This window comes from Mytilus trossulus, chromosome 5 (genome assembly GCF_036588685.1).
Source record: "Mytilus trossulus isolate FHL-02 chromosome 5, PNRI_Mtr1.1.1.hap1, whole genome shotgun sequence".
NCBI classification, from domain to species: Eukaryota; Metazoa; Mollusca; class Bivalvia; order Mytilida; family Mytilidae; genus Mytilus; species Mytilus trossulus.
Window position 1 is genome coordinate 68,710,342 of NC_086377.1, and position 6,574 is coordinate 68,716,915.

Genomic DNA, 6,574 nt, shown 5'->3' on the forward strand with positions numbered 1-6,574 from the left:
AGTTCTGCCCCCTAGTTATTTAAGCTTGTAATAGATTCAGATTAAATATACTAATTAGATATGGGCGCATAAAATGTGCGCACAAATCTCATTGTGTAATTTTCAATTCTCAATGTGTGTTTTTCAGTTTATTTCATCTCAGTGTGTCTTTTTGAAATCTTAGTGTGTAATTTTCAATTCTCAGTGTGTAATTTTCAATTCTCAATGTGTGTTTTTAGGTTTTTTGTAATCTCAGAAAGACAGTTCGTCTTTATGAAATCTCATTGTGTAATATTTAATTCTCAGTGTGTGTTTTTAGGTTTTTTAATCTCATTGTGTTTTCTTTTTAATTCTCAGTATGTAAATTTAAAAAAAAAATGGTTTAAACATAGTTTTGACGAGAACGGCTTGCCATTCTTTTACAGCACATTTCACGTTATCATACAAAGACTGAATCGCAGACAGGAACTTTACATTTATGCCCGTTCCTTGCAACTTCGTTTCTCTCTGAATCCGTTCTGTTAATCACACAGTACATTGCGAGCCATGAAATAAAACGAGTATTGAGAACATGGACAGATATTAATGTAATTACCCGGTAATTTAAAGGAATCGTTCTATCTTCAGGTCCAGGTTTAAAAACTGGATTGATTATGCTTTTAGTCCATTTATCTGGTACCTTTCCCAGTTCGAAACAATCGTTACAGATTATATACAAAAATTCAATGGCTGCTGTGTTTTTTATTAACCACTGCAGGCATCTCATCAATTCCTGAAGCTTTTCGTAGTCAAAGTTCGCGCATTCGACTGCACCATAGTGATCTCACCGTGTGGTGAGTTCATTCATCGTCGAAACGTCACGTTGGTTATAATCGATGTCACTATCATTTCAGGATGTACCCCTCTAAACCTGATTTTTGGATTAATATGACTGTAAAAAAAATATTGGTGAAGAAAAAAATATATGGTGGTGCGCTTCTTTTTTTTGCTACGGCCTCTGAAAGTACCCAATTTTTTTAGATTTTTCCATTTTTAATCAGTTTTTACCCATTTTTGGGCAATTATCGTGAAAAAAAATCACAGTTCCACAATTAAACTTTTTTTCAAACTGTCAATAAAGATGAAGGGGACCAATCTGAATAAATTCAACTCACAAAAACTATAGGTAGGTGTTAATACAAGACAGTTTTATCAGATTTTGATGCTTTTTCGTGTCAAATTTACCATATTGACAATTTTGTAATTTTTTTATTTTTCTCTCTTTAAAGAACAAAATGCATATTTTCAACTCTCTTGTTATAAATGATTGAAAATCAAAGAGCAGAATGCTCTGAGGGATACGATTGCCATAGTTTTCATTGATACATGTATAGCAGTTCTGCCAAATTTTCATTAAACAAATGCATGAGATTTGGCCAAAATTCAAAAGATCAAAGAGGAAAGAAATAGATCCAAGAATACTGTTGCAAAAAAAGCATGAACATGCGCGAGTCTCAAGCATTTTTGGCCGGTAACCCTGGTACAGCTGGATAGTATTATTCTCTAAACTAATTCAACTGCACATGCAAAATGTAACAATCTGAATAGTCACTCAACTTAAAGAATAGCCAATCCCCGTTACAAGTGTATGAGCCATGTACTTATTGTGTTTTATCGAATTATAGTTATCCTGTACCATTGTAAACTCGTACCATTAAAAAAAAACTTGTACCAATGCAAACTCGTACCATTGCTAACTCGTACCAACTTATTTAAATGCATTCAAATGGTGTTAAATGATGAATATACATGATATACGTTACTTTCACCCAATACTTCTTAAGTCTGTAAAATGTATATAATTTGAAAGTACAATTATCAATTTGTAGCTTATGTTCCTTGTATATTGGATAGAAAATACTGTGGCAGATGTAGATAATTAAGGTATATACAGTTTCACCCGAAGAAAATTTTTCATGAATAATTAAATCTTAGCAGTTAGTCAAAATGATTGCCAAAATTATTTTTACTGTCTATAAATAAATGTAACAATGAAATTTAACTGATTCCTGTTAAGGGGGTCCGCATTTCCCCCGCAAAAAAAGCACATTGCTTTCAACAATTGTAAACATAGCATTCAATTTGTGATCATGGATTACAGCTTTAATTAACTTAAATTGGATATATACATATTCAACATGTTCAATTTTAATAAGGTACAGTTAAAGCAATGTTTTAACTTTCCTCTGGATTGAGTTCTACAGTGGCGGATCCAGAACTTTTCCCAAGGGGGGGCCCGCTGACTGACCTAAGAGGGGGCCCGCTCCAGTCATGCTTCAATGATTCCCTTTATTATCAACCAAATTTTTTCCACAAAAAAAGGGGGGGGGGCTGGATCCGCCTATGTTCTAGTTTGAAAGATCAGTTAAAACATTAATGCTTTAAAACATACTTTATTTTTGTCTAAGTTTTCATTTAACTCCTGTGTAAAATTCAAGTAATTCAACTTTATTTCTATTAAGTTTACAAACAGAAACCCATAAAACATCATATTTTTTATATATTTTTCTGAATGTTACGACTTCCCAGTAGTACAAGTTAACTTTTTTGGTTCCAATGCCGTGGTACGAGTTAACTTGCTTCCGTATCTTATCACCGTAATTCCAGGAGGAACCCTAAACTGGACCCCTATTGTGTTCACTTATCGCTACACTGACCTTCGGTGCGTAGCTATAGATAGAACGGCGGACCAGTTTAGGAGGAACCCATTTCTTACTCTTTAATTATTGAAGTTCCTTTGGGTCAGAGGGCATGACTCCTTTCCGTACACACTCCTCTGTTTACATTGAGATCGTTCTTAATATAATACGACGTTTACCGGCATTAACGAGTTAATTCTTCTTGACGAATACTTCAAAAAGGGAGACAACTCGAAACGATAACATGGAAGATTCCATTTCTGCTGAAGGGGTGTTATAGGTAATTTTTACGATGAAACATTTATTTTAATTTAAATTATGCATGTGATTTAAAATTATGCAACAACAATAGCCCTCCATATGCAGACAGACATAGAAAGAATCCCATGAGTTTCAAATTAATCAATGAAGCGGGGAATCACTCAATCTGATACCCCTTGAAATCAGGAAAACTACACGCAGGTGGGGTCTCACTAATTAGCGACAAAAAGCGTCAAGAAGCGACAAGAAGAAAAATAATAAGTGACAAAAAGCAACAAGAAGCTATTTAGCGACAAGAATACATTTTGTTATCACATACATTAAAATATTTTTTAAGATTATATTGAAAGATGAAGAAATAAAAAAAAATCGATGAAGAGATTGTGTACTTTTTATTATCATATTGATAGATGTAGAAATTAAACATGTGTAAGAGCAAAGGAAATGTTAACGCTATAAAATGAAAATAAAAACAAAGATATGTCACCTTCCTTTTGAAGGATTTAATAAAACAAAAACATGAAATATTATTTCCTAACTGTACAATTAATTTTTCCTGATAGGACCAACACTAGCTGTGGCTTCACTCTAAGGTAATACACAATTAAGAGCAACACATGAGATTAACTAGGTGCGTGTCCTTTGTTTTATTGCAACAATAACATCCATTAACACCTTCATCAATTACACGCACCAGAATATAAAATTATTGTACCGAATAGTGAACACCTGTTGAAAACTCAAGATTGTCATCAGTTTCCTTTAATCTTCAATCTATATGCATAAACATGAAAAATATCGTTAAATGAGACAATACACTAAATAAAATGATGAAAAATATTCACATTTTAATTATGTTTTCCTCTTGTTTGATTTCAGTTCTTAATTTGTATTTCACAATTTGTGTATGTATTTTCTGGACAATTATGCACAAATAATGCATTTTGCAAGTTAATTATATATTGTACAAAAATGGTTTTAAAAACAAATAAAAAGACAAAATATACTTCCTGTGATACCTTATAAAATATCATTTATTAAAATAAATGTAGCAATTGAATTAGATTTACAAGTTTCATTTTCCCCCCTTTCAAAATTAACTTTCCTGTCGTTGAAATTGTTTTCTTTTGCATAGTTTTTTAATATTTATTTCGAATAAGTAATATAAATAAAAAAAAATGTTTTCTTGTCGCTAAATAGTTTCTTGTTGCTAATATTATTCTTCTTGTCGCTTCTTGACGCTTTTTGTCTCTACAATTCCTTTTGTCTCTAATTAGTGAGACCACGCATGGACATTAATACATAAACAAACCGCGACTTGCGATTTGGAACAAGAACGTTTATTAAATGATATGATGAATGGTTCTCCATTTCTTTATGAGAGTACAGTATCAAATATCAGTTTCATAACGGTAAAATATAGAAATACTCCACTTCAGTTCTTGTGACAGAAATAGAATTATCGATCGGCTTTCAGAGAACTCTCGCAAGTTATCAAAATTTGGGAATTCCCTCTGACGTGTTTCTAAATTTATAAAAACACTAAATATAAAATACTGTTTAATTCTGATTTTCCGTATTGTTAAAAACACGCATATAAGTCAAGGAAAATATCACACATGAAGATTATGAGTAAAACATTACAGGAAAGTTGTTTATGTTCAATTGTTTTGCTTGTTTTTACCTTTTAAAGCAAGACAATCATAAGAATCTGAGATGTTGCCGAATGTTTAGAATAAAACGAATGACGTGAGGGAGTGTGTCATAGGGTCAATGGTAAAAGTCTACAGATTGCTTGACAGCAATCGTATCCCAAAAATACATATCTATGAAATTTGAAAAGACAATTAAAGGTATATGGAATGGGTAGGTTTCTGGTAAATTATTTTTTTCTGTACCGCTCACCAATTTTTCTCAAAATTTCACTAAAAAAGATTGACTTGATTAGTAATAAAATTTGAAAATTTCATTACTCAAAAACTATTTATAAGATAGACAATTCTTTCACAGAGTTAAGTTTGATTATGATAATTTTCAAATTCATTGCTATTTTCTTCTTATGTGACATGTTTTGGAAATAATTCTAGAACGAGATTTCAATGAGACTGAACGAGAATGAAATGTCAGAAGAATACATCCTCAAGCTGGCATTTGGTTAAATTCCATGATTGAACTTCATTTCTAAGTAAATTATACATGAAAAAAATCGTCAAAAGTAGTATTTTATCCTGAAACTTGCATTTGAAGAACTAGGGAGAGGTGTTTGAGAAAACAGGCCACTGGAAACGTCTACTATTGCTTGCAGGAAACAGATTATGGTTCGGTTCCTTCCGTGCAATATATCATTTGGTACTAACAACTCTCAAAAAAGAAATTTTGGTACTTGAACTTGCCGGGATCGTTTTTCTCCGCTCGAAAACGCCACCCAATGTGAAGCATAGCCGACATCCAGCATGTGGGTGTTCTAGACGCTGTAATTGTACTAAGGTAGAAAAATAATGAAAAGTAATATGTATTTGAAATTTGATTTGTTTTAGATTTGTTTAGTCTATTTTACAAATTATATAAACGTAAATCCAAGGAGTTTGTTTTGAAAGGTGACAAAAAGAGGAAGTAACTCAAATTGTTGTAAACAACTTTCGTACATACGCTAGGCCGTTATATTATTTTTCTCGTTTGTATTGTTTTGAATTGGGGCCTTTTATAGCTGACTATGCGGTATGGGCTTAACTCATTGTTAAAGACCGTACGGTAACCTAATTTATGTGTCATTTGGTCTCATGTGGAGAATTGTCTCATTGGCAATCCAACAAATGGAGGTGTTTAACAACCTTGGCTGGGTTATTGCCCTCGCACGGTCGGATATGACAATCCGCATACCACATATTCTTTTTATATTTGAAATACACAAATTATTTACAACCTATAAAAGCTAAGGTAATTAGTGTGTTTGACACCTTCTAAATTATTTAAATTACCACCGTGATGGTAAAAATATAAATTATTTAATGCCCAAAAAGGCGCAAGCCAGGGCCGACCGTGCAAGGGCTGTATAGCCAGTCAAGGTCGTTAAAAACTTCCATTTGTTGTTTGACACCAAAGCTGTCAAGAGAAGCCATACAATTAATGGGTCAGTTAATTTGACAGCACACACAGCTAGTTAAACGGCCCTTCCTGGTCATTGTAGCTAGAATTACGAATTTTCTGCCGTATTTCAAAGGAAAATTACTTAAGAAATCAGTCTGATGGCTTAGGAATCATAATGAAAACGGATCATTTTCGGAATTCCTGGGTTATTTAACGGACTAGCGAGTATCACAGGTAACCCTGAGAATTGTGAAACACCCACAGGATACAGGTCAATGACAGAAATGCAGCCGCCTGACAATTTCTTTAATATAGCGGAAAAAAGGAGGAAATAAAATATTTTTAGTAGTTTGAAATAGTGTTATACTAAAATATTTTATATCATTTAGTGTTATACTACATATACTGCTATAAATATTTTATTTCCCCCATTTTTTCGCTATAATTATGAACATTAACGCCAGGCGAGTGTGAAACGTCTAATACGCATAGATATCTGATAATTATCTAGGTATATAATACATATTCTTACTTTGAAATAGTTGCATTGCCATTTGATTTTATTATCA